General features: G+C 37.8%; 1 pseudogene; it reads left to right on the top strand.

Annotated features, from left to right (window-relative positions):
• Positions 1–13,990: 13,990 nt before the first annotated feature.
• LOC143645631 (uncharacterized) lies at positions 13,991–24,919 on the top strand (annotated as a pseudogene).
• Positions 24,920–27,128: the final 2,209 nt, after the last annotated feature.

Here is a 27,128-nt window from a genome sequence, read left to right as displayed (position 1 = left end):
GAAAGAACCCAGAAAATCAGTTTTGGAAAATCAGTGAAATAGGTAAAATAGCAGCTTCATTTCTTTTGATGTGGGATAGCTGCCTGCATTCCAGCACTCCTTTGACAATATGGAAATTTAACCACAAATTCCTAGGTGTGAAGGAAGTCAAATGGAAAGAAGAGCTCATTCCCTGCCCTCATTAGTGAGAAAGTGTATCTCGGAGAAACCTAGCCTTAGTTCTATCTGGAAGGATCCACAAATCCGATTTTAGAAATCAAGTCAATTAACGCTACCTGGAGCTTCCCTGCTCTTCTTTGAGTGATAAACAGCATCTAAACAATGTTCTCACTTAGTGCTATTTGAAAATTGCCAGAAAGTTTTTTCAGGAAGTCAGGCGAAGTAGCAGCAGTACAAGATACGTTGCAGTGAAGTGAGGGCAAAAAACATCTTCCTAAATCTAACTTACTGCTGTTTGAACGTGTGCTTTAGGATTAGGGTTAGGGTTAGGGTTATGGTTAGGGTTAGGGTTAGGGTTAGGATCTTTAAAGGAAAGAATGTCATGTGAAACAGACACATCATTCGAACTTCCTGGTCTTATTTGATTGATAACCTCTATTTCACTTTAAAAGGCACGTAGATGTACACGGAATTAGGAGGACATTCAGTTTAGAAAGTTAAGAGCAAAGGAAGTCCCTTAGCCTTCTTGCTGTGACTGGTATGAATAACAGCAGCATGGGCAATGAGTCACTTCATGGCAGGTGAAAGAACCGAGATAATCAGTTTAGTAAAATCAGTGAAATAGATTGAATAGTAGCTTCACTTTGTTTAATACGGGATAGCTGCCCTGTATTCCAGCACTCCTTTGACATTATGGAAATTTAACCCCAAAGTCCCCTGTGCGAAGGAAGTGCAATTGGAAAGAGGACCTCATTCCCTGCCCTTATTTAGTGCGAAAGTGTATCTTGGAGAAACCCAGACTTAGTTCTGTTTGAAAAGATTCTCTAATCCTATTTTAGAAATCAAGTCAATTAACGCCACCTGGAGCTTCTCTGCTCTTCTTTGTGTGATAAAGAGCATCTAAACAATGATCTCACATAGTGCTATTTGAAACTTACCAGAGAGGTGTTTCGGCAAAGCAGGTGAAACAGCAGCAGTACAAAATATGCTGCAGTGAAGTGAGGGCAAACAACACCTTGGTAAATCTCACTTACTGCTGTTTGAATGTGTGCTTTAGGGTTAGGTTTAGAGTGAAAGCTAGGGCTAGGGCTAAATTTAGGGTTAGGGTTAGGGTTAGGGCTAGGTTTAGTGTTAGGATCTTTAAGGGAAAGAATGTGAGACAGACACATCCTTCACCTTCCTATTCTTATTTGAGTGAAAATTCATTTCACTTTAAAAGGCACGTAGACGTATATGGAATGAGTAGTTCATTCAAAGAAGAGAAGGGATGCTCCAGGTGGCACCTTTTGTGTTGATTTCTAAAATCTGATTGTGGATCCTTCCAAATTGAACTAAGTCTGGGTTTCTCCAAGATACACTTTCTCACACAATAAGGGCAAGGAATGAGGTCTTCTTTCCCTTTCACTTTCTTCACACAGGGGACTTTGGGGTTAAATTTCCATAGTGTGAAAAGAGTGCTGGAATACAGGGCAGCTTTCCCGCATTAAACGAAGTGAAGCTACTATTGGATCTATTTCACTGATTTTCCAAAACTGAATTTCTGGATTCTTTCAACTACCATGAACTGACTCATTTCCCATTCTGCTCTTTTTCATGCCAGTCAGGGCAAAAAGGCTAAAGGACTTCCTTTTCTCTTAACTTTCTGAACGAATGGCCTCCTCATTCCATATACATCTATGTGCCTTTTAAAGTGAAATAGAAGTTTTCACTCAAATAAGAACAGGAAGGCGAATCATGTGTCTGTCTCACATTCTTTCCCTTAAAGATCCTAACCTTAACCCTAACCCTAACCCTTACCCTGACCCTAAACCTATCCCTAACCCTTTCCCTAACCCTCACCCTAAACCACACGTTCAAGCAGCAGTGAGATTTAGGAAGATGTTGTTTACCCTCACTTCACTGCAACGTATCTTGTACTGCTGCTCTTTCACCTGCCTTGCCGAAACACCTTTGGTACCTTTCAAATAGCACTATGTAAGAACATTGTTTAGATGCTGTTTATCACTCAAAGAGGAGCAGGGAAGTTCCAGGTGGCGCTAATTGACTTGGTTTCTAAAATCGGATTTGTGCAACTTTCAAATAAATGTACGTCTGGGTTTCTCCAGGATACACTTTCTCACAAAATAAGGGCAGGGAATGAAGTCTTGTTTCCATTTCACTTCCTTCACACAGGGGACTTTGGGGTTAAATTTCCATAGTGTCAAAGGAGTGCTGGAATTCATGGCAGCTTCCCGCATTAAAGGAAGTGAAGCTGCTATTGGATCTATTTCACTGATTTTCCAAAACTGATTTTCTGCGTTGTTTTAACTACCATGAAGTGACTCATTGCCCATGCTGCTGTTTTTCATGCCAGTAACATCAAGAAGGCTAAAGAACTTCCTTTTCTGTTAACTTTCTAAACTGAATGTCCTCCTCATTCCATATACATCTACGTATCTTTTAAAGTCAAATAGATGTTTTCACTCAAATAAGAGCAGGAAGTCGAATGATGTGTCTGTCTCACATTCTTTCCCTTAAATGTCCTAGCCCTAACCCTAACCCTAACCCTGACCCTAACCCTTGCCCTAGCCTTAGCTCTAACCCTAACCCTAACCCTCACCCTTAAGCACACGTTCAAACAGCAGCATGTGAGACTTAGGAAATGTTGTTTGCCCTCACTTCACTGCAACGTATCTTGTACTGGTGCTGTTTTGCCTACCTTGCCGAAACACCTTTCTGGTAACTTTCAAATAACACTACGTGAGAACAATGTTTATATGCTGGTTATCACTCAAAGTATAGCAGGGAAGCTCCAGGTGGAGCTAATTGATTTGATTTCTAAAATCTGATTTGTGGATCCTTCCAAATAGAAATAAGTCTGGGTTTCTCCAAGATACGCTTTCTCACAAAATAAGAGCAGGGTATGAGGTCTTCTTTCCATTTCACTTCCTTCACACAGGGAACTTTGGGGATAAATTTCCATAGTGTCAAAAGAGTGTGGAATGCAGGGCAGCTTTCCCGCATTAAACGAAGTGAGGCTACTATTGGATCTATTTCACTGATTTTCCAAAACTGATTTTCTGCATTCTTTCAACTCCCATGAAATGATTCATTGCCCATGCTGGTGTTTTTCATGCCAGTCACAGCAAGAAGGCTAAAGGACTTCCTTTTCTGTTAAGTTTATGAGAACAAGCTACATGAAAAGGGGATTTTCACAATACGGTACATCATCTGATTTTTCAAATGAGAGATAGCATTCAAGTAATGGTGTAAGCCTTAAGAAATTTGTACTGGGAAGCAAGCAGAAGTAGTTTAAACTCTGGCTTTGTCTTTTTGTAGCCACGTACTTTTCTAAGATTGCAAACGTTACAAAAGTTTCAGGTTTTCTAAGGTTTTTGAACCTCTTTTCATTTAATTCATTAAATAGGTAAATCTGCCTTAATGAATATAGTTTATTTAAAGATAAAATAAATGTAATTCTCCAAACATATTTAATACAATGTTGTTTATGTGAATTCAGGAACAAATGTGTAAATTAATCTGACTGTTTTCAGCAAATATCATCATTTGTCCATGAAATAAGTATATAGTTATTAACAATGTTAACAAAAATTTAAAACCTAAAAGATCTTCCACACCTACAAATGATGAAACGATAAATGTTACAACTGAAAACTATTAATATAATATAAGATGTCAACTGCCATTTTACTAATCTCAAAGTGAGGTATGGGTTTTATTCCAAATCCTTAATTCTATTTAATTTGAGCCTCCTAAACCTTTCAGGATTGTGAGATGTTATAACATGTGTGTATGTGACTTTTTGATGGAAGGGATTTTCAGGAATATATTTGTAATACAACAGCCATTCATTGATCCCTCAAAATGGAACAATCCTTGATAATAAAATGCATATTTTCTTGGTTATCTCAATCCAGCAGGATGAGATCATAAGTAAGTATTGAAAGAGTGATAGTATTAGACATTTAATGTGGAAGAACCAGGAAAATTTCAGGCAAATATCCTCAGAAAGACAGCTACAGGCTAAAGTAGGACAGGGTTGAGAGTTCAGAGGATGGAGGTGGATATTTCAGAAGCCAGACATATTGATAGCTGAGAAAATTCACAGTGATTTCTCTGGATGTGGAGACCAATGTTTTGATTCAGGAAGGGAATGGAAAATCTCTGAAAACCATGGGCTGATGAAGATATAGAACTCAATGATTTTCATCTTGTCTATACAAAGAAGTCATTCTCTTGGAGCATATTTCATGTTTCTGCTTATTGGATTGGGATTATTCCCAGGTGGAGGATTAGGAATCATGAGAGTTGTGTCTGAAAGTCAATGATAAGTCCAGAAACTAGTAACTACTTTCTACATTCTCAGTTTTGCTTACCTAGTGCTTATCTTTTTTTTTTTTATTAATTAAAAAAAGAATTAACAAAACAATTAGAAATCATTCCAATCTACATGTACAATCAGTAATTCTTAATAACATCACATAGTTGCATATTCATCATTTCTTAGTACATTTGCATCGATTTAGAAAAAGAAATAAAAAGACAACAGAATAAGAATTAAAACAATAATAGAAAGAAAAAAAAACAAAAACAAAAAACCTATACCTCACATGCAGCTTCATTCAGTGTTTTAACATAATTGCATTACAATTGGGTAGTATTGTGCTGTCCATTTCTGAGTTTTTATATCCAGTCCCGTTGTACAGTCTGTATCCCTTCATCTCCAATTATCCCTTCTCTTTTTTTTTTTTTTTAATTAACGGAAAAAAAGAAATTAACCCAACATTTAGAGATCATACCATTCTACACATGCAATCATTAATTCTTAACATCATCACATAGATGCATGATCATCATTTCTTAGTACATTTGCATTGGTTTAGAAGAACTAGCAACATAACCGAAAAAGATATAGAATGTTAATATAGAGAAAAAAATAAAAGTAATAATAGTAAAATCAAAACAAAACAAAACAAAACAAAAACCTATAGCTCAGATGCAGCTTCATTCAGTGTTTTAACATGATTACTTTACAATTAGGTATTATTGTGCTGTCCATTTTTGAGTTTTTGTATCTAGTCCTGTTGCACAGTCTGTATCCCTTCAGCTTCAATTACCCATTGTCTTACCCTGTTTCTAACTCCTGCTGAACTCTGTTACCAATCACATATTTCAAGTTTATTCTCGAATGTCCGTTCACATCAGTGGGACCATACAGTATTTGTCCTTTAGTTTTTGGCTGGATTCACTCAGCATAATATTCTCTAGGTCCATCCATGTTATTACATGGTTCATAAGTTTATCTTGTCTTAAAGCTGCATAATATTCCATCGTATGTATATACCACAGTTTGTTTAGCCACTCTTCTGTTGATGGAGATTTTGACTGTTTCCATCTCTTTGCAATTGTAAATAATGCTGCTATAAACATTGGTGTGCAAATGTCCGTTTGTGTCTTTGCCCTTAAGTCCTTTGAGTAGATACCTAGCAATGGTATTGCTGGGTCATATGGCAATTCTATATTCAGCTTTTTGAGGAACCGCCAAACTGCCTTCCACAGTGGTTGCACCCTTTGACATTTCCACCAACAGTGGATAAGTGTGCCTCTTTCTCCGCATCCTCTCCAGCACTTGTCATTTTCTGTTTTGTTGATAATGGCCATTCTGGTGGGTGTGAGATGATATCTCATTGTGGTTTTGATTTGCATTTCTCTAATGGCCAGTGACATTGAGCATCTCTTCATGTGCCTCTTGGCCATCCGTATTTCCTCTTCTGAGAGGTGTCTGTTCAAGTCTTTTTCCCATTTTGTAATTGGGTTGGCTGTCTTTTTGTTGTTGAGATGAACAATCTCTTTATAAATTCTGGATACTAGACCTTTATCTGATATATCATTTCCAAATATTGTCTCCCATTGTGAAGGCTGTCTTTCTACTTTCTTGATGAAGTTCTTTGATGCACAAAAGTGTTTAATTTTGAGGAGTTCCCATTTATTTATTTCCTTCTTCAGTGCTCTTGCTTTAGGTTTAAGGTCCATAAAACCGCCTCCAGTTGTAAGATCCATAAGATATCTCCCAACATTTTCCTCTAACTGTTTTATGGTCTTAGACCTAATGTTTAGATCTTTGATCCATTTTGAGTTAACTTTTGTATAGGGTGTGAGAGATGGGTCTTCTTTCATTCTTTTGCATATGGATATCCAGTTCTCTAGGCACCATTTATTGAAGAGACTGCTCTGTCCCAGGTGAGTTGGCTTGACTGCCTTATCAAAGATCAAATGTCCATAGATGAGAGGGTCTATATCTGAGCACTCTATTCGATTCCATTGGTCGATATATCTATCTTTATGCCAATACCATGCTGTTTTGACCACTGTGGCTTCATAATATGCCTTAAAGTCAGGCAGCGTGAGACCTCCAGCTTCGTTTTTTTTCCTCAAGATGTTTTTAGCAATTCGGGGCACCCTGCCCTTCCAGATAAATTTGCTTATTGGTTTTTCTATTTCTGAAAAATAAGTTGTTGGGATTTTGATTGGTATTGCATTGAATCTGTAAATCAATTTAGGTAGGATTGACATCTTAACTCTATTTAGTCTTCCAATCCATGAACACGGTATGCCCTTCCATCTATTTAGGTCTTCTGTGATTTCTTTTAGCAGTTTTTTGTAGTTTTCTTTATATAGGTTTTTTGTCTCTTTAGTTAAATTTATTCCTAGGTATTTTATTCTTTTAGTTGCAATTGTAAATGGGATTCATTTCTTGATTTCCCCCTCAGCTTGTTCATTACTAGTGTATAGAAATGCTACAGATTTTTGAATGTTGATCTTGTAACCTGCTACTTTGCTGTACTCATTTATTAGCTCTAGTAGTTTTGTTGTGGATTTTTCCCGGTTTTCGACGTATAGTATCATATCGTCTGCAAACAGTGATAGTTTTACTTCTTCCTTTCCAATTTTGATGCCTTGTATTTCTTTTTCTTGTCTAATTGCTCTGGCTAGAACCTCCAACACAATGTTGAATAATAGTGGTGATAGTGGACATCCTTGTCTTGTTCCTGATCTTAGGGGGAAAGTTTTCAATTTTTCCCCATTGAGGATGATATTAGCTGTGGGTTTTTCATATATTCCCTCTATCATTTTAAGGAAGTTCCCTTGTATTCCTATCTTTTGAAGTGTTTTCAACAGGAAAGGATGTTGAATCTTGTCGAATGCCTTCTCTGCATCAATTGAGATGATCATGTGATTTTTCTGCTTTGATTTGTTGATATGGTGTATTACATTAATTGATTTTCTTATGTTGAACCATCCTTGCATACCTGGGATGAATCCTACTTGGTCATGATGTATAATTCTTTTAATGTGTTGTTGGATACGATTTGCTAGAATTTTATTGAGGATTTTTGCATCTGTATTCATTAGAGAGATTGGTCTGTAGTTTTCTTTTTTTGTAATATCTTTGCCTGGTTTTGGTATGAGGGTGATGTTGGCTTCATAGAATGAATTAGGTAGTTTTCCCTCCACTTCGATTTTTTTGAAGAGTTTGAAGAGAATTGGTACTAATTCTTTCTGGAACGTTTGGTAGAATTCACATGTGAAGCCATCTGGTCCTGGACTTTTCTTTTTAGGAAGCTTTTGAATGACTAATTCAATTTCTTTACTTGTGATTGGTTTGTTGAGGTCATCTATGTCTTCTTGAGTCAAAGTTGGTTGTTCATGTCTTTCCAGGAACCCGTCCATTTCATCTAAATTGTTGTATTTATTAGCGTAAAGTTGTTCATAGTATCCTGTTATTACCTCCTTTATTTCTGTGAGGTCAGTAGTTATGTCTCCTCTTTCATTTCTGATCTTATTTATTTGCATCCTCTCTCTTCTTCTTTTTGTCAATCTTGCTAAGGGCCCATCAATCTTATTGATTTTCTCATAGAACCAACTTCTGGCCTTATTGATTTTCTCTATTGTTTTCATGTTTTCAATTTCATTTATTTGTGCTCTAATCTTTGTTATTTCTTTCCTTTTGCTTGCTTTGGGGTTAGCTTGCTGTTCTTTCTCCAGTTCTTCCAAATGGATAGTTAATTCCTGAATTTTTGCCTTTTCTTCTTTTCTGATATAGGCATTTAGAGCAATAAATTTCCCTCTTAGCACTGCCTTTGCTGCGTCCCATAAGTTTTGATATGTTGTGTTTTCATTTTCATTCGCCTCGAGGTATTTGCTAATTTCTCTTGCAATTTCTTCTTTGACCCAGTCGTTGTTTAGGAGTGTGTTGTTGAGCCTCCACGTATTTGTGAATTTTCTGGCACTCTGCCTATTATTGATTTCCAACATCATTCCTTTATGGTCCGAGAAAGTGTTGTGTAAGATTTCAATCTTTTTAAATTTGTTAAGACTTGCTTTGTGACCCAGCATATGGTCTATCTTTGAGAATGATCCATGAGCACTTGAGAAAAAGGTGTATCCTGCTGTTGTGGGATGTAATGTCTTATAAATGTCTATTAAGTCTAGTTCATTTATAGTAATATTCAGATTCTCTATTTCTTTGTTGATCCTCTGTCTAGATGTTCTGTCCCTTGATGAGAGTGGTGAGTTGAAGTCTCCAACTATTATGGTATATAAGTCTATTTCCCTTTTCAGTGTTTGCAGTATATTCCTCACGTATTTTGGGGCATTCTGATTCGGTGAGTAAATATTTATGATTGTTATGTCTTCTTGTTTAATTGTTCCTTTTATTAGTATATAGTGTCTTTCTTTGTCTCTTTTAACTGTTTTACATTTGAAGTCTAATTTGTTGGATATTAGTATAGCCACTCCTGCTCTTTTCTGGTTGTTATTTGCATGAAATATCTTTTCCCAACCTTTCACTTTCAACCTATGTTTATCTTTGGGTCTAAGATGTGTTTCCTGTAGACAGCATATTGAAGGATCCTGTTTTTTAATCCATTCTGCCAATCTATGTCTTTTGATTGGGGAATTCAGTCCATTGACATTTAGTGTTATTACTGTTTGGATAATATTTTCCTCTAACATTTTGCCTTTTGTATTATATATATCATATCTGATTTTCCTTCTTTCTACACTCTTTTCCATATCTCTCTCTTCTGTCTTTTTGTATCTGACTCTAGTGCTCCCTTTAGTATTTCTTGCAGAGCTGGTCTCTTGGTCACAAATTCTTTCAGTGACTTTTTGTCTGAGAATGTTTTAATTTCTCCCTCATTTTTGAAGGATAATTTTGCTGGATATAGGAGTCTTGGTTGGCAGTTTTTCTCTTTTAGTATTTTAAATATATCATCCCACTGTCTTCTAGCTTCCATGGTTTCTGCTGAGAAATCTACACAAAGTCTTATTGGGTTTCCCTTGTATGTAATGGATTGTTTTTCTCTTGCTGCTTTCAAGATCTTCTCTTTCTCTTTGACCTCTGACATTCTAACTAGTAAGTGTCTTGGAGAATGCCTATTTGGGTCTAATCTCTTTGGGGTGCGCTGCACTTCTTGGATCTGTAATTTTAGGTCTTTCATAAGAGTTGGGAAATTTTCAGTGATAATTTCTTCCATTAGTTTTTCTCCTCCTTTTCCCTTCTCTTCTCCTTCTGGGACACCCACAACACGTATATTTGTGCGGTTCATATTGTCCTTGAGTTCCCTGATACCCTGTTCAAATTTTTCCATTCTTTTCCCTATAGTTTCTGTTTCTTTTTGGAATTCAGATGTTCCATCCTCCAAATCACTAATTCTATCTTCTGTCTCTTTAAATCTATCATTGTAGCTATCCATTATTTTTTCTAAGTTTGCTACTTTATCCTTCACTTCCATAAGTTCTGTGATTTGTTTTTTCAGTTTTTCTATTTCTTCTTTATGTTCAGCCCATGTCCTCTTCATGTCCTCCCTCAATTTATCGATTTCATTTTTGAAGAGGTTTTCCATTTCTGTTCGTATATTCAGCATTAGTTGTCTCAGCTCTTGTGTCTCATTTGAGCTATTGGTTTGTTCCTTTGACTGAGCCATATTCTCAATCTTTTGAGCGTGGACAGTTATCTTCTGCTGCTGGCGTCTGGGCATTTATTCAGATTTCTCTTGGTGTTGGACCCAGCAAGGTTGTAATATTTTTCTGTGAAATCTCTGGGTTCTGTTTTTCTTATCCTGCCCAGTAGGTGGCGCTCGTGGCACACGTTTGTCTGCGGGTCCCACCAGTAAAAGGTGCTGTGGGACCTTAAACTTTGGAAAACTCTCGCCGTCCTGGGGGTTCGCTAGCCGAAGCGGCTTGAGCCGGCCGGGGTCCGAACGCAGGGAGGGTTGCTGGTCGCCGCAGCCAGGGAAAGAGCCCGTCCGAATTTCCTAGTCGGCCGTGGGCAACAAGTGTGGCGGGAGGGCGCCAGCCGCAACGGCCCGCCTGAGAGAGTGCACGTTCCCCGGGAGTCACGGGTTTGGAAGGGGCCTCCCCCACCCGTCACCGTTCTCCGCGGCCTGGGGGTTTCCGATCCAATTCTCTCAGTTGGTCCGGGGGCTGCGCGTGGTGTGGGCGCCAGTCACCTTGGTTTCAGGGGACTGCCTCTCCCAGCCGGCCCGGGAAGGGGGAAGGGAGTAACTCCGGCCGCTTGCCACCCCGCCCGGTAAGGCCTGCGCGCCTCGGCGATCTCACCCGAGCTGCTTCTCTCAGCCAGCCAGCCGTTCCAGGATGGGGTACGCTGTCTTTTTTATCTCTGTTGTGGCTTTGGGCGCTTTCTGTATCGTTTCTACTCCCCTAGTAGGTGTCCTGGAGAAGAAACTAAGATCCGCGCGTCTTACTAAGCCACCATCTTCCAGGAAGTCCCCTAGTGCTTATCTTGTTGTGAGTGTAAACCCAGAGGAAGACAATTCTCAGCTGAGCTGTTGACTATGCAGCCACTGATGAGTAAGGAATACTTCTTTTTACTGAAATTAACTGTGTGTTTTCAGCAGATGGGCATAGATATTTGTGCTAGTTTGAAAGGATTTATGTGCCATAGAAAAGCCATGCTTGAATCCTAATCAATCTTGTAGGAGCAATGGTTTCTTCTAATCCCTATTCAGCACTATAGGTTGGAAACTTGATTAGGTTATCTTCATGCAGATGTGGTCAATCATTTGTATGTATTACACTTGATTAGATGGAGACATGTTTCCACCCATTCTGTATAGATCTTGATTAGTTTAGTGGAATCTTTTAAATGAAGAAGGATTTTGTGGAATGCTTCAGAATGACATAGTCACATGAAGCAGAAAGTCCACCAGTCAGTGACCTTTGGAGATGAAGAAGAAAAATGCCTCCCAAGGAGCTTCATGAAGCAAGAGACCTGGAGAGAAAGCTAGCAGACACCACATTTGCCATGTGCCCCACCAACTGAGAGAGAAATGCTGAATGTCATCACCTTCTTGAACCAAGGTATCTTTATCTGGATGCCTTAGATTGGACATTTCTATAGACTTGCTTTAATTTAGACAATTTCACAGTCTTAGAACTGTAAACTAACAATTTATTAAATTCTCCTTTTTAAAAGCTGTTCCATCTGTGTAATATTGTATTCTGGCAGCTAACAAACTAGAACAATATTCTAATCTCATTTATAAGCTATTCAAGGATCTGAGCTAAATTTATATTTACCCTGGCCTCTGGAATGGTGATTGCTCAAGTTTGCTGCTTAGATTTCCAACCTATAGTACTGTATAAGGATTAGAAGAAGCTGTTGTTCTCACAACACTGACTGGGATTAAAACATGGTTTTTGCTTTTCTAGGGCACATAAATCCTTTCAAACTGGCACATTCCATCCTCTGGACCCTAAAAAAGACATGATTTCCCCATATACAAAATACATTCATTCCATTACAATGTCAGAGAACCTTAAACCATTTCAGTAACATTGCCAATACAATACAGGGTTAAAACCAGTAAAAGTCTCATAAAAGTCAGCTATAGGCTAGGGCAGTTGTAAGGCAAAATTTTCTTCTGGGTCTGGACCTGTGAAACTCAAACAAGTGTGAAAGTCAAACAACTTATCTGCTGCCAACATAGGAGAAACAGTCATAGGATATATGTACCCATTTCCATAGGGAGGAAGGAACACATGGGTCACAAGACCCAAGCAGTCTCAAGAACCTGTAGAGCAAATTCCACTAGATTTCAAATATGAGAGTCATTTATATTCGAGGCTTTAGAAAGCAGCACTCCTAACCCTTTCTACAAGCCTATGCTTGCCTCTCTGAATTCAACCTTGGGAGACACTGGCTCTACCCTCTCTAAGCATCAGGGCCACACCCAGCCTCACTGCAAGCTTTAGGGTACACACTCAACCCCTCCATGTGGTGGCAGCCCTACTCTCCCCAACCCCCAAAGAGTGTGCTGCACCCTCTCCCAGGCCTGAGGCATCACCACTCTTCCACTGCAATGAAGTGGGAAGCCCATCCTCATCCTTTGGGCTAAACTCACCCTCTCCATATGCTTGGATGTGTCCACTCTCCTAGCCTGAGGCTTCTTGACTTCAGACATCAGCCTCCATGATTCTACCTTTGAAGTTATTTTTCCTCCAATGTGTCCCTTCTATGTCCCTCTCTGTTCTGACTGCCAGCGGTTCTTTTTACATAGCTCCTGCAACACTTTCATTGGCATTCTATAAAATAATCTCAGATCATGTCCATCAGATGTAAGAAGTTTCCACAAACTGTCTTGGATAACTTCATGTCCAATCCTGGCTTTCTCTGAAATAGCTGGTGGTTTCCACATTTGGTTAAATCTTCACGTTAGGAACTATTCTCTGGGGTCCCCCTTTCCCGAAGCTCAGAATTTTCCAGAAAATCAACATCTGATTTCTGTGTACCCAAGCATTCAGTTTTCAGCTTATCCCTTTCCTGTTGCATTTTGCTCTAAGCTGTGAGGAGAAACTAGGTTGTACTTTCCACATTTAATTTGGAAATCTCTTCTACTAAATTACCAAGTTCATGGATTTTAAAATCTGCTTTCCATCCAAATCCACGTCAATTGTGCCATATTATCTGCCATTTTAAAACAAGGATTACCTTCTTTGCTGTTTGCAATAACACATATCTCATTTCTGTCTAAGGCCTTATCAGAAGTATCTTTAGAGTCCACATTTTTACCAACAGTCTCTTCAAAGCATTCTAAGCCTTCTTTATCAAGCTGCTCACAACTCTTCCAGAATCTTTCCCTTATCCATTTTAAAAGCCACTCGAACATGTTTGGTATTTGTAAATTGTAGCACCCCACTTCTCTGATGCCAAAATCTGTTCTACTTTGTTAGCTGACATGATGGAAAATACCAGAATCAAAAGAATGACTTTTAAAAGGGGAATTTAATAGTTGCTAGTTTACAGTTTTAAGGCTGTGAAATTGTTCATTAAAATATGTCTATGGACATATTTTATGTCCAATCTAAGACATCCAGGTAAAGATACCTTGGTTCAGGAAAGCTGATGACATTCAGCATTTCTCTCTCAGCTGGAAGGGTGTATGGCAAACATGGTGTCATCTGCTGCTCTCTTTCTAGGCCTCTTGCTTCATGAAGCTCCCTGGGAGGCATTTTCATTTTTCATCTCCAGAGGCTGCTGGCTGATAGACTCTGTGGTTCTCTCATCCTTCTGTCATGGTTCTGTACCTCTCTTCTTGTTCTCAAAAGGGACTCTGTCTGAAATGGCTTCTTTTATATAGGATTCCATCAAACTAATCAAGACCTAGGTTGATCTATCTAATCAAGTTTAGCACCCACTATTGATTGAGTCATGTCTCTGTAATGATAATCCAATGCTTCCAACCTATGATAATGAATAGGGATTAGAAGAAACCATTGCTCTCACAAGATTGATTATGATTAAAACATGGGTTTTCAAGGGTACATCAATCCTCTCAAACTGGTACAGTGATCATTCCTCAATAAGTAGTTTTTCCAGCACGAGTTTGTTGCAGATTCCACTAAGACTCTGTATTCACTGGAGAACTGAGAGAGGTTTGTTGTCATTCAGCCCATGTCCTCTTTAGAGAAATAGTGCACTCATTGATCCTGTTAATGCCTGCAAATGGCTTAAATTACAGTGATCTTAGTTGATAGAATTGAGTAACAGCACATATTTACAGTTGGTAGGGAGGCTGGTGTTCAACAAGTGAGCTCATCAGTACAGAGTTGCAGTTGCTAAGATGGAGGATTTTGCATTGTTGAGAGAAGAAAATGTGAGGACTCATTAATAGAAGGAAAAGAGGAATGATTTATTTTCCTCAAACTATAATTTCATAAAGTTTTAATATTGTATATTTGTACATTTTTAAAACTTTTAAAATGGATACCTGAAATTTCCCCTTCCTTTTGTTCTCATTGCTCTTTTCCCCTTATTTTAAGAATTTATTCAAATTTTGTAAATAGAAGTAATGAAAAGAATTGTTGTTTCTTCAATGTTAGCTTGCATTCAGGAGTATAGTAGGTAGAGTAAATCATAGCCTTGAGAAATTTTGTGACTAATTGGAGAGACCAGAATGGCTTGAGGACCTTCTTTTATTCTTGAACATGAAGAGTAGGTGAAGATATTAAAGAGAGAATGAACATGGGTTTTGAAGATCCCAAGGAAAATTGAGTTTGAATGATCTCATATCCCTGGAATGGGCAGCTAGGATCATCCTTCGGTATAGGAGTTTCAGGAGTTTGTGAAGTGAGCCACTGATCCATACTTGTATTTTATGATAAATACCTGAAGTTATGGAAAATTTAATGAGGCAGCATACACTGTTCTAACTTATTCTTGATACATATTTAGTTCTGTAGAATGCTATACTTAACTGCAAAATTTGCTGCCATTCTATTGAAAAATATAGCTATATATTATGTTCAGATGCAAAGTATTTTACACATAAGCTCATTAGATCTTTCAAAATTTCAAACTCTTTGTGAAATGATGTCATAGATGAGAGAAAACAGGTCATCTGGGGCAGTAACATAACTATAGTTATAAAAGTGGCAACACATGGGTATTCATTGTCCTGTGATGAATCTGTATATTTACTTGAAATAGGCAGAAAATGTTTTTGTTGTTATTGATGCTGAAGTGCAAATTATATCTCACCATCTGCAAGTTCTAATGACCAGTTTATCGGGAAATGTGAAGATTATATTAGACCATGTGTTTTTTGAGATTTTTTAAAATTATTGAGTCAAATAAACAGTGTGTATATGTATGTATCCATATCTGTGAAAGACAGATTGCTCAGTATTGAGAATCATCTGACTTGAAACACAAGTGCGGTTTGAGCTGTCAGCAACAGTTACAAATTCCTCAGTGCTAAGCTCCTAATCATTGTACTCTGAATATTGGCAGATGTCCCTTTCTGAACACTTGTATCTCTTATGTTTTTAGGAGTTAGTGAAATTGAAAGATGTAGTTATAGAATTTACTCAGGCAGAGTGGGTCATTCTAGATTCATCCCAGAGAAGGCTGTTCAGAGATGTGATGCTGGAGAATATCAGTCATCTGCTCTCAGTGGGTGAGTATGAAACTTACCTATCTAATCCTCTTAAGAAGTGTCTAGAACAGCTTGTGTATATTGTCTTAGATTTTACTTTATATTCACATTCTATGTTATTTCATAACATGAAAAACTATCTAAGATTTTTGTCTCTTTACTTACTACTTATGTCCAGTTTTTCCCCTAACTAAAATATAATCTTTGTGAACATAAATTCCATCTATTTCTTTTACTCAATTTTAAAGACTCAGCACAATGTTCAGAATACAATGAGTATTTTCTATACAGATAAACAAGGAGATTAAATATGACCTAAATAATTATTGTGCTCTAGAGATTTTGTGTGGACTCAGATGGTAGTAATAACACAGCAGGCATATCATTTTCCACATTAACTTAGAATGTTTCAAGGGAATTTATTGTATTACTCAGGGTTCTCCAGAGAAACAGAGCCAACAGAAGATATCTATAAATATGAGATTTTATAAAAGTGTCTCACACCAACTATATGTGGATGCATGAGTCAAATTTTATAAGGTAGGCACTAGCTGGCAACTCCAATGAAGATCATCAGTGAACTCTCCAGGAGGGGCTGGATGGCTTAAGAAGACATGGAGTTTATCTCTTCTCCCTTAAAAGTCTTCAACAAATTGAATTAAATCCAACTGATTCAGTTCTCTCTTTGTGGAAGACATTCCCTTATTTGATAATAGATGTAATTAGCCATAGATACAGTAAACTAAGTAATGATTTAGTAAACCAGCCTTCAATTTATTAATCAGTCATGAAATTTCTTTGAAGTAATGGTTATGCCAGTGGTTACTTGACCAGAAAACTAGGCACCCTCACATGGCCAAGTTGACATATGAACCTAACCATCATGATGCTTTTGAATTCTTTGTGAAAATCATAATGAACTATTATGGAAATCTAGAATTTTTCTTGTCTGAAAATACAGAGTGTTCTGCCATCTGTTCTTGAGCTTGGCTCAGCAACCGGAAGTTCTCACTGTATTTGGGCATAAGATCAAGATTTAACACTTTGATGGTGAAAAATGGTCAATATTCTATGTTCCAAGTAATTTTCCCCAGGCTGACCTTCAACAGTCATATTCTTTTTAAGTCATGATGGTGGTTTGAAGCTGTATGTACTGCAAAAAAAGAATATTCTTAAATCTAATCCATTCCTTCCCATGTGAACAATTGTTTGTATTAAATTTGATGAGGTTACTTCAGTTAAGTTGTGTCCTTTCTTAAGCAGGATAGGTTTTCATCTATTACTGGAGTCTTTTATAAGAGAATAAAATTCAGAGAGAGAGAGAAAAAAAGTCATAGGTATAAAATTCCGAAGTTGATGAAACCTTGAAGAAAAGAAAGAAATCAGGAAACAGCATCACATATCTTGCCATATGACAAGCTAAGGAACAATGGTTTCCAGCTGTGAGTCTCAGAAAGTCACAGTCTTGGGGAGAAAATGTTGCCTTGATGATGCATGGATTTGGACATTTTCCAAGGCTCAAAACGATAAACTAATAAATTTCCATTTTTAAACCAACCCATTATATGCTATTTGCTTAAGTAGCCTAGGAAGCTAAAGACAGGGTTTGGCCTAGGCATTTGATGTGCTTTTGTTGTATATACCACAAATGGCAATACAGCTTCAGAATGGGGTAATTGGTTGAGGCTAGAAGAATTATGAGATCATTTATAGAAATGGGTTAGATATCTTTGAAGAGAGCATTCAAAGACATATGGATGTGAAAGGTATTTCCAGTAATGCCCTAGAAGGAAATGATGATGTATTATGGAGACAGGAGGAAAGATGATTCCTGTCACTATTGAGTTCTGATATTGTGTGGAAGACAGATATTCATTTATGAACTTGGATATTTAACTGAGGCAATTTCCAAGATAAGCATGGGAAGTTCAGAATTCTAATCACCACTTATGTTAAAATGTGAGAGAAATGTGATAAGCTAAGAACTGAAATCGTGGGCTTAAAGAAACCAGATATTGGTGATTTAGAGAACCTGAAGTTTCTGGAAGGTGAGCCCCCAGAGAATATCCCTTCATGTGAGGGTTTAATTAAACATGTGAAAAGTCAGCAATTCTGTTCTACTCAAGATTGGAGATGCAGTTATCCAGGAAAGATTTGTGGAATGTTGTTCTGTCTGATGGTTTGGACCTCTGTGTACAGCATTCACAACTGACAAGTTGTTTGCAAAATCTGCCTGAGCAATCACTGGCAGCCTTGATGAAAAGGGACAGATTGTAGGAAAAATCACTTCAAGGATAGAGCCATTGAAGCTGAGGTCTGGACCAAAGACATCTCAGGCAAGAAGGTGGACCTGGCAATATATGTAGAAAATTTGTGTCTTTTTCACAGCTTGGAGTGTGTTGGTCTCACCTCATGTTGAGTACCCTGTTGGAATCAGAACCCATTGGGATTGTAGAATTTCTCTCTGCCACCACACTGTTCTGAGAAGTTTGTGACTATTCCTCAAAGCTTTCAGAGTCAGACCACCACAAAAAGTCCTGAGAGGTTGGAGATTTCACTCCTGTGTTTGTAGAGAGCATGGCTGTTGCACAAGCACTTGGGAGGGCTGAAATTGCCACTTCATCAGTCTTGGAGGGCAAAATTTCATTATGTATGTGATTTTCAGAACTTGAAATGTAACAGAGTATGCCATGCAGGGTGTGGAACCATAAACTGTGCTTTCCTTTCACCTACCAATCAAATGGAAGTGTTTGTTTTATGCTTGCCACTCCATTGTACATTCTTCTCTAGATTTCACAGGTACACAAGCAGAGGGCACTTGTGCTACAGGACAGACCACACCCATAACCAATTTTGATTAGACTTTGTACTAAGCATTGCTTCTGTAATGGCTCAAATTTGGGGAGGATATTTTAATGGAATGAAAGTATTTTGCCTATAGAAAGAGCAGGCCTTTCTGGGTTGCAAGTTGTGGAGTGTGGTTGTTTGAAATTGTATGTACCCAAAAAACATTTTGTTAACTAAAATCCATACCTGTGTTTTTTTTTAATAGCTGTGCTTTTATACCAATTGTAAATATGACCTTTTGGTGAGTTCCTTCAGTTAAAGAGTGTACCACCCCAAAGAGGATGTGTTTTAATCCTATTACCGACATACTTTATGAGAATTTTATTAAGAGAATAAAATTCATACAGAAAGAGAAAGCTATATGAAATAAACTGAAATTATGAAACCCAGAACAGAAGAAGGAGACCAGGTGATCCTGTTTGTGTCTTGACATATGACAGGCTAAGGAAACAGGATCAACAGATGCCAGCTCCAGAATGTCACAGTGTTGGGGAGAAAGCATTGTCTCAACTGTACTTTGATTTGGACATTTTCCTGGCTTCAAAACCATGAGAAAATAAATTTCCAGTTTTAAGCTAACCACTTTCATGGTGTTTGCTAAAGCAGCATAAGAAGCTAGAACATCACTGTGCCCATTTGAAAATATTATGTACTCCAGAAAAGCCATATTTTAATCCTGACCCAATCTTTTGGAAGCATCTGTTTCTTGGAATCTGACAATAGTGTAGGTTGGAAATTTTTATTAGATCATCTCCATGGAGATGTGACTCAACCCATTCCAGGTGGGACTTGATTAGTTTACCAGAATCCTTTAAAAGAGAGTGTCATGGTTAGGGACACGTGTCAACTTTGTCAAGTTGTGGTACCTGTTTATCTGATTGGGCAAGCACTGGCCTGTCTGTTGCAATAATGACATTTCATAGGATTAGGTCATGATTATGTCAGCTGCATCCACAGCTGATTCCATTTGTAATCAGCCAAAGGGGAGTATCTCCTGCAATTAGTGATGCTAAATCTAAACATGGGAAGCCTTTTAAGGAGGACTCAGAGGAGACAGTTTCCATTCCTGCTTTGGCTGGTGAGCCTCTCCTGTGGAGTTCATCCAGGCCATCCATCAGAGTCGTTGGCTTTGTAGCCTGCCCTGTGGATTTTGGACTCTGCATTCCTGCGGTCACGTGAGACACTTTTATAAATGTTATATTTGCAAGTGTTCCCTGTTGATTCTGTTTCTCTAGAGAACCCTAACTAATACAGAGAGAATCAGAGAATCAGGAATGACAGAAACATCAGAGCCAACAGAAACTTCACAGTGGAGCTGACAGTTGCAGGCATATGGAGAATAGGGACAAGATGTTAAGCAAGGCAGAACCTGGAGAGAACCAAAGGAAGCCGAAAGATGAAAGCCAGAGCTGGAGAAGTAAAGTGAGGAACATTCACTGGATCAGAGGCTGAAAGCAATGGAACCTGGAGCAAGGGACAAGCATATGCCAGCCACATGATTACCCAGATGACAGAGGTGTTCTAGACACCTCTGACTTGAAGAAATGATGTGCATGTCATTCCAAAATTGAAGGAAATCATTCTTTGTAGATGGGAGGCAGAATTTGAAAGTGATGAAATTGGATATTTAGCAGAAGAAATTTCCAAATTAAGTATGGAAAATGCAGCATGCATGGCTCTTCCTTGAAGGTTATAGTAAAATGTGAGGGAAAAGGGATAAGTTGAGACTGGACTCTTGGGTACAAAGGAAATGAAATTGGTGTCCTGGAAAAGTTTTGGTTTCCACAAAATAAGACCACTGTTATTTGGGCCGTACATCAGAGAATTTACCCAAGTATGGAAGTAACTCAGACATTACAGGTGAAGCAAGGATTGGAGAGAGTATCCGAAAAGGACTTGTGATAGGTCCTTTTGTCTGATCACCTGATCCCAGTATATTTCAGAGAAAATGAAAAAAAGTACTGCAGAATCTGTATAATTGGAACCATTGCTGGTCTGGTATAAAGGGAATAATGTAGAGGGAAAATGTCTTCAGAGGCAGAACCATGGAAGCTAAAGTCTGGAGACAGGAAAACTTGGGCCAGGAAAGTGGGCCCATCCACACATGTGGAGAGCATGCATTTGACCTGGAAGCAGAGGGTAGACCTTCTGCTTCATTGTTCAGAAAGAGTTGTGCCACTTCAGGCCTTAGAAAGGGTGGAGTCCATTAACTAGGGATTGGCAGGACCCCAGCTCACACACCATTGTTCTGGAGGGGTTGACCATGTGCCACCAAGATGGCAGAGATCCTGGGTGCTGCTCCAGATATGGAGAAGGTGGAGCTGAGAAAAAGATGTTGCTCCTAAAGAACTTCAGTTTTGCAACAAACACAGCATTTGGAGAGAGAACAGGGCCACTTCTTGGAAAGGGTAGGAATGCTGCTTTCTAAAACCCAAAGGATATATGCCTCTCAGAAATTTAAATCTAATGGAGAATGCATGTGGGTTTCCAGACTGTATGAATACAGTGACCCCATTTTATTTTTATATATCTATATAAATATATATGTTTATATATATAGCAGTGGAAACATGTAGCTTATGACTGTCCTGCTTTTGTATATTGGCAGCAGATAACTTGCTCTAAATTTCACAGGTCCAGAGCCAGAGTGGAATTTTTACCTTTGAGCAGACCATGTCTATAATTGACTTCATTGAGAATTTTTACTGGCTTTAACATCTTACTGTATTTGAATTGTTACTGAAATGGTTTAAGACTTTTGTGATATTGTGATGGAGTGAAGGTGTTTTATATATTGAAAACACATGTTTTTGAGGGGCCCAGAGGTTGTAATGTGCCAGTTTGACAATGTTATGTACCCTAGAAAAGCTATGTTTTAACCCTGATCTAATCTTGTGGGAGCAGCTATTTTAATCCTGATTCAATAAGTCTAGTTTGGAAAATTTGATTAGATCATCTCCACGGAGCTGGGGCATGCACAATTGTGGGTTTGACTTTTGATTAGATGGAGATGTGACTCACCCATTCCAGGTAGGTCTTGATTAGTTTACTGGAACCTTTTAAAAGAGGGAATATTATGGAGAGAATCAGAAATGACAGAAACATCAAAGCCAACAGAAATTTCACAGCAGGTCTAACCCAGAGGCAGACACATGGAGAACAGGGACACAGATATTTGGAGATGCTTGGAGCCCAGTAGATGTTGCCATAAGATGGTAAGCAAGGCAGAACCTGGGTAGGGCAAAGGGAAGCCAAGAGATGAAAGCCAGCCCTGAAGAAGCAAAGTGAATAGTATCCACAAAAACAGAGGCTGAGAACAATTAAGCCCAGGAGTAAGTGACCAGCAGATGTCAGCCATGTGCCTACCCAGCTGACAGGTGTTTCCGACCCACTGGCCTTTCTTGAGCAAAGGTAATCTTTTGTTTATACCTTAAGTTGGACACTTTCATGTCCTTAGAGCTGTAAACTTGTAAATTATTAAATTCACCTTTATAAAAATATTCTGGTTCTAGTATATTGCATTCCAACAGCTTGCAAACTACACAATTACCTTCAATAGACTTCATGATAATACATTGTTAACTGCACAGAACTCAAAATTTCTTGTATTTTTCCCCATAAACAGGATATCAAGTCTGTAAACCAGATGTAGCTTCAAAGTTGGTTCCAGGGGAAGAACTGTGTGAAGAAGGAATTGGATTTTTTCAAAACTAAAGTTCAGGTGAGCACTGCCTTGGAACATGTATTTAGGACAAGGAGGAATCTTGTCAATGAGCAACTCAAATATCACCTGTAGATTTCTACAAGTTATATTTTCTGAAATGTACATGTACATATTGGAGAAATTTCCTCAGTTCAAAGTATCAAATACTTAACACTCTGTATTCTAATGTCATTGGCTTTGGCAAAATAGATGTCTATGGACAATTGGATTTAAACTTTCACTTACAGCCCTTTTCTCATCCTTGGCTTCAATGCTTTTCCCTCTCTTTACCTCCCCAACATATTTTTGAAATAATTTTTCTTATAATTAAGTCTTGAAAATATTTTCTAATTGATAGTGTCATATAAGGGTTTCCACTACCTCAAGTAATCCTTAATTTGATATTCTTTCTCAGATAACTGTCATTTTAGAGACAGTTATATTGCTATGTGTGCTACTTCAATATATTCATCTTCTAATGCTGGTCTAGAAATTATTGGTTTTTCAGTTCTTTCAGGCAGGGAAGATAGTGTTAAAGAACAAGAAATGCTATCTGTGCATCATATCTGCAAAAAAGATATATCTACCATCATATCATTGGTAAGCATTATGGCTGTAACCCTGGTCTTCAAATAGATACCTGGAAGTGGGATAAATTAAAAATTCAGTACAGTCACTTAACTGTAAGTTGGTTTAAGTGTGAATCCAGGAAATGTCTGTGATAATTTGAATATAGAAAACAATTAATTTGAGCACAATAATATAACCTTCCTTATATATAAAAAGATAATTCTATAAATACAGCTCATCTACTCAATCTCTGAAACATTCTAAAGTCTTCAAGAATGATTAGAAAGTTCTGCAGTTGAGAAGCTACAAAAGGGTAGATCTCCATATATGCAGAAGAATAAAATGATTCATAAATAACATGGGAAATAGTTTAATTGGAGATTGTCACTGATTGGTTACTTTAGAATTCAGATGTATATGGATTGATATCTATGGACAAACCTCTTACATTTTCTCCTCTACTTCCTAGAAGCAGAATTCTCATACTCAAAAGAATGGTATTATATGCAGTAAATTGCCAGAAGATTGTACTCATAGTTCCAGAGTGTTTCAACATGTATTAACCCACAAAGGAATGAAATCTTACTTCAGCAATCTATTTGGAAAAGCTCTCAATAATCTATCATCTTTTAATCAACAACAGAATTTTCACCCTGGAAGTAAGTCATTTGAATGTCATCTAATTGAGAAATCCTTTGTTCAAAACTCTGGCCATACACATTACAATGGAACTCGTGTTGGAGTGGAACCCTGTGAATATCATCTATGTGGAAAAACCTTTACTAAATATTCTGACTTGAGACAACGTGAGAGAACTTACACTGGAGAAAAACCATATGAATGCCATCTATGTGGGAAAACCTTCACCCATTATTCTATCCTTAAACAACATGAGAAGATTCATACTGGAGAAAAACCCTATAAATGTCATCTATGTGGGAAAGCCTTCACCTATTTTTCTATCCTTAAACAACATGAGAACACTCATACTGGAGAAAAACCCTATAAATGTCATCTATGTGGGAAAGCTTTCACTCATTCTTCTATCCTTAAAAAACATAATAGAACTCACACTGCAGAGAAACCATATGAATGCCATCTATGTGGGAAAGCCTTCACCTATTATTCTATCCTTAAACAACATGATAACACTCATACTGGAGAAAAACCCTATAAATGTCATCTATGTGGGAAAGCCTTCACTCATTCTTCTATCCTTAAAAAAACATAATAAAACCCACACTAGAGAGAAACCATATGAATGCTGTACATGTGGAAAGCCTTTGCTCATTCTTCTAGCCTTAAACAACATGATAGAACTCACACTGGAGAGAAATCATATTAATGCCATCTATGTGGGAAAGCCTTCACCCATTATTCTATCCTTAAACAATATGAGAAGACTCATACTGGAGAAAAACCCTATAAATGTCACCTATGTGGGAAAGCCTTTGCTCATTCTTCTAGCCTTAAACAACATGATAGAACTCACACTGGAGAGAAACCATATGAATTCCATCTGTGTGGGAAAGCCTTCACCCATTATTCTATCCTTAAACAACATGAGAAGACTCATACTGGAGAAAAACCCTATAAATGTTACCTATGTGGGAAAGTCTTCAATCAATCTTCTAGCCTTAAACAATATGATAGAACTCACACTGGAGAAAAACCCTATGAATGCCATCAATGTGGGAAAGCATTCAGTTTATCTTCTTAGAGAAGTACATGAGAGAATTCACACTAGAGAGAAACCATATCAGTGTCATTTATGTGGTAAAATCTTCACCCATTATTCTGTCCTTAGAAAACACAAGAGAATTCACACTGGAGAGAAACTCTATGAATGTCATTTATGTCAGAAAGTCTGCACCCTTGTTCTTACTTTAGAAAACATGAGAGAACTCACACTGGAGAAAAACCATATGAATGCCATCTATGTGGGAAAGCCTTTACTCTTGGGTCTGATCTTAGAGTACATGAGAGAATTCACACTGGAGAGAAACCATATGAATGCCATCTGTGTGGGAAAGCCTTCAGCCAATATTTTAACTTTATACAACATGAGAACACTCATACTGGAGAGAAATCCTATGAATGTCATTTATGTCACAAAGTCTTTGCCCATTGTTCTAACCTTGGAAAACATAAGAGAAGTCATACTGTAATGAAACTTTAGGAATGTCATTTATGTGGGAAAGACTTTACTCAGTATTTTAACTAGAGCCAAGTAAGTGCCTTTCTCCTTAGCATTCAGCCTTGCCTAAAGGACAATCAGTTTTCAGAGTTCCCAGGTGAAGGAGCACATGTGCAAAAATTGAATCCAAATATAATACTGTTTCCATAGTATCACAACATTGTTTATAACACTGAATACAAAGTGGCCATTGATTTAATATTCACTCACTACCTCCTTAACTAAATTCAGACTAAGTATCACAACTTTGACTCGTGTGGATTTATCACATTTATTCTCTATAATGAGATTTAAACTTGTTCTCCCTTAATGGCATGGTATTGACAAGGTAATTAAACTGATTTTGAAATAATTATTGAATTGTAGATTTTATATATATAATTGGAATAACAATGTAAAGAATGCCTGGTCTGTTCAAAATCCCAATGGTTATACCTTCATAACATTTACCCCTTAACACAAAATACACTAGTGCATGTTTCCTCAAAATAGGAAAACTCTCTTATTAGCCACACAAACCCAAATCAGAAAATGAAAAGATCCAATCCACAGCTCATTTTTGAATTTTACCAATTGTCCCTAGAGTGGGAAAATGTTTCCTTGTCCATTTCAGCTCATGCTTTTCAAATTGGAATTGTTCCTAGACATTCTCTTGTGTGCTTGACACATTGGCAAGCACATATGATGCTAACTCAAGTCTTCCCATGGCTTCCTCCTGAACAGACACAGGCCTAAATTCCAACAGAAAACCCCAGACTGATGCTGTCCTCTCCTCAGTTCATCCCATCCAAAAGGACCTGAAATCCACCTACTCCAACCCTAGTGATGTCAACTTGATAAGTGGATGAACTTCTCCATACACATGAAAAAATTGTTTTCTCATATAATGAAAATGAAATTTATGGGTCTATATCCTGAAAGCATCTATGCCATCATCCACACCCAATAATATGACACTAAAAATTCCTGATAATCTATATAACTCTACTATTTTCTCACAAAAGATTCATTGTCTTTAGGAAACATGAAGATTCATAAAGTCCAATTAGAAGGTATATGAAATAAATAGTCTAGGATAAGTCATCAAATATAAAACCTTTCACTAGTTCCTAATTTTGCCATTTTTCCTTAATCATTCACAAATCTACCCCCTCCATTGAGACAGTATAGAGAATAATGAAAGAGAATGTTCATATATGCTGACTGTCACATTGCATATTTGTATTAACTTCTTTGTTTATGCAATTTTTGTAATTAACATAGAAATTTTTTTGTATTTTAAGGATGCTGAGAAACCTAAATATTTTTCAAATGATCTTGAATGGATATTCTAGATCTTACTTTTCCATTTGCAGCATTCTCCTCCCATACCAATCCTAAGACATTCCTTGATTGAATTTACATCATATGAAAAGTCATAAAATCATGTCTTTTTGCAGGAAGAAAGAAAATTTGAGGCATGTAAAAAGGTAAAGCTGCAAACACAGCAATAAAGAGATTGGTAAACAATACTCAGAATGGAGTGCCAAGAATCAGATCTTTGGCAGGGGTAATTTTCCTACAACTGTGTTATACCATTTCCTGGACTCCACTGTTCAAATGTCAAGAGCTCCTTCAGGCAAATCTTTACTTAGCCATGTATCCAGGAGTCAGGTCTCACCTTGAATGTCATAGTGATTCATGGGATTCACCAGATCAACCTTGTTGACCTGGGGAAGTTCATATAAGTACAGGTATATCAAGCAGTTTTCAGACAGAGATAAGTCTACAGAATCCTATAAGCTGAAATTAAATGGAATAATGGTGGTCCTATAAGCTTGCAATAAAAATCTCTAAAGTGGAAGATGGTGGAATAAGAAGTGCAGAGTTTCCATTAGTAAAAACACCTAGAAGACACCTAAAAACGGTCCTAAGCTGCCATTCTGGGCTCAAAAGATCAGTGGAGCACCATGCTGGAGGAAGAGAAAGAGAAATTGTGATGGAGAAATTATAGTGAGAAACTCACTTGGCTGTGCCTATTTGCACTTACTCCCCACCCTTGAGTCTAGTAGTTTCTGGTCAGGCCAGTTCCTCTATGTCAGAATGCTGTGGAATGGAATTTGTGAAGCCCCTTGCCACATTGGGAACAGGGTGACATGGCACAGTTCTGATACATTTGTTGCTCAACAAAATTGGACATCTTGATCCCACA

Source organism: Tamandua tetradactyla, chromosome 9, assembly GCF_023851605.1.
Source record: "Tamandua tetradactyla isolate mTamTet1 chromosome 9, mTamTet1.pri, whole genome shotgun sequence".
Classification (NCBI taxonomy): domain Eukaryota; kingdom Metazoa; phylum Chordata; class Mammalia; order Pilosa; family Myrmecophagidae; genus Tamandua; species Tamandua tetradactyla.
The sequence above is the reverse complement of the archived record's forward strand: the minus strand, read 5'-3'. Positions and strand labels throughout refer to the sequence as shown.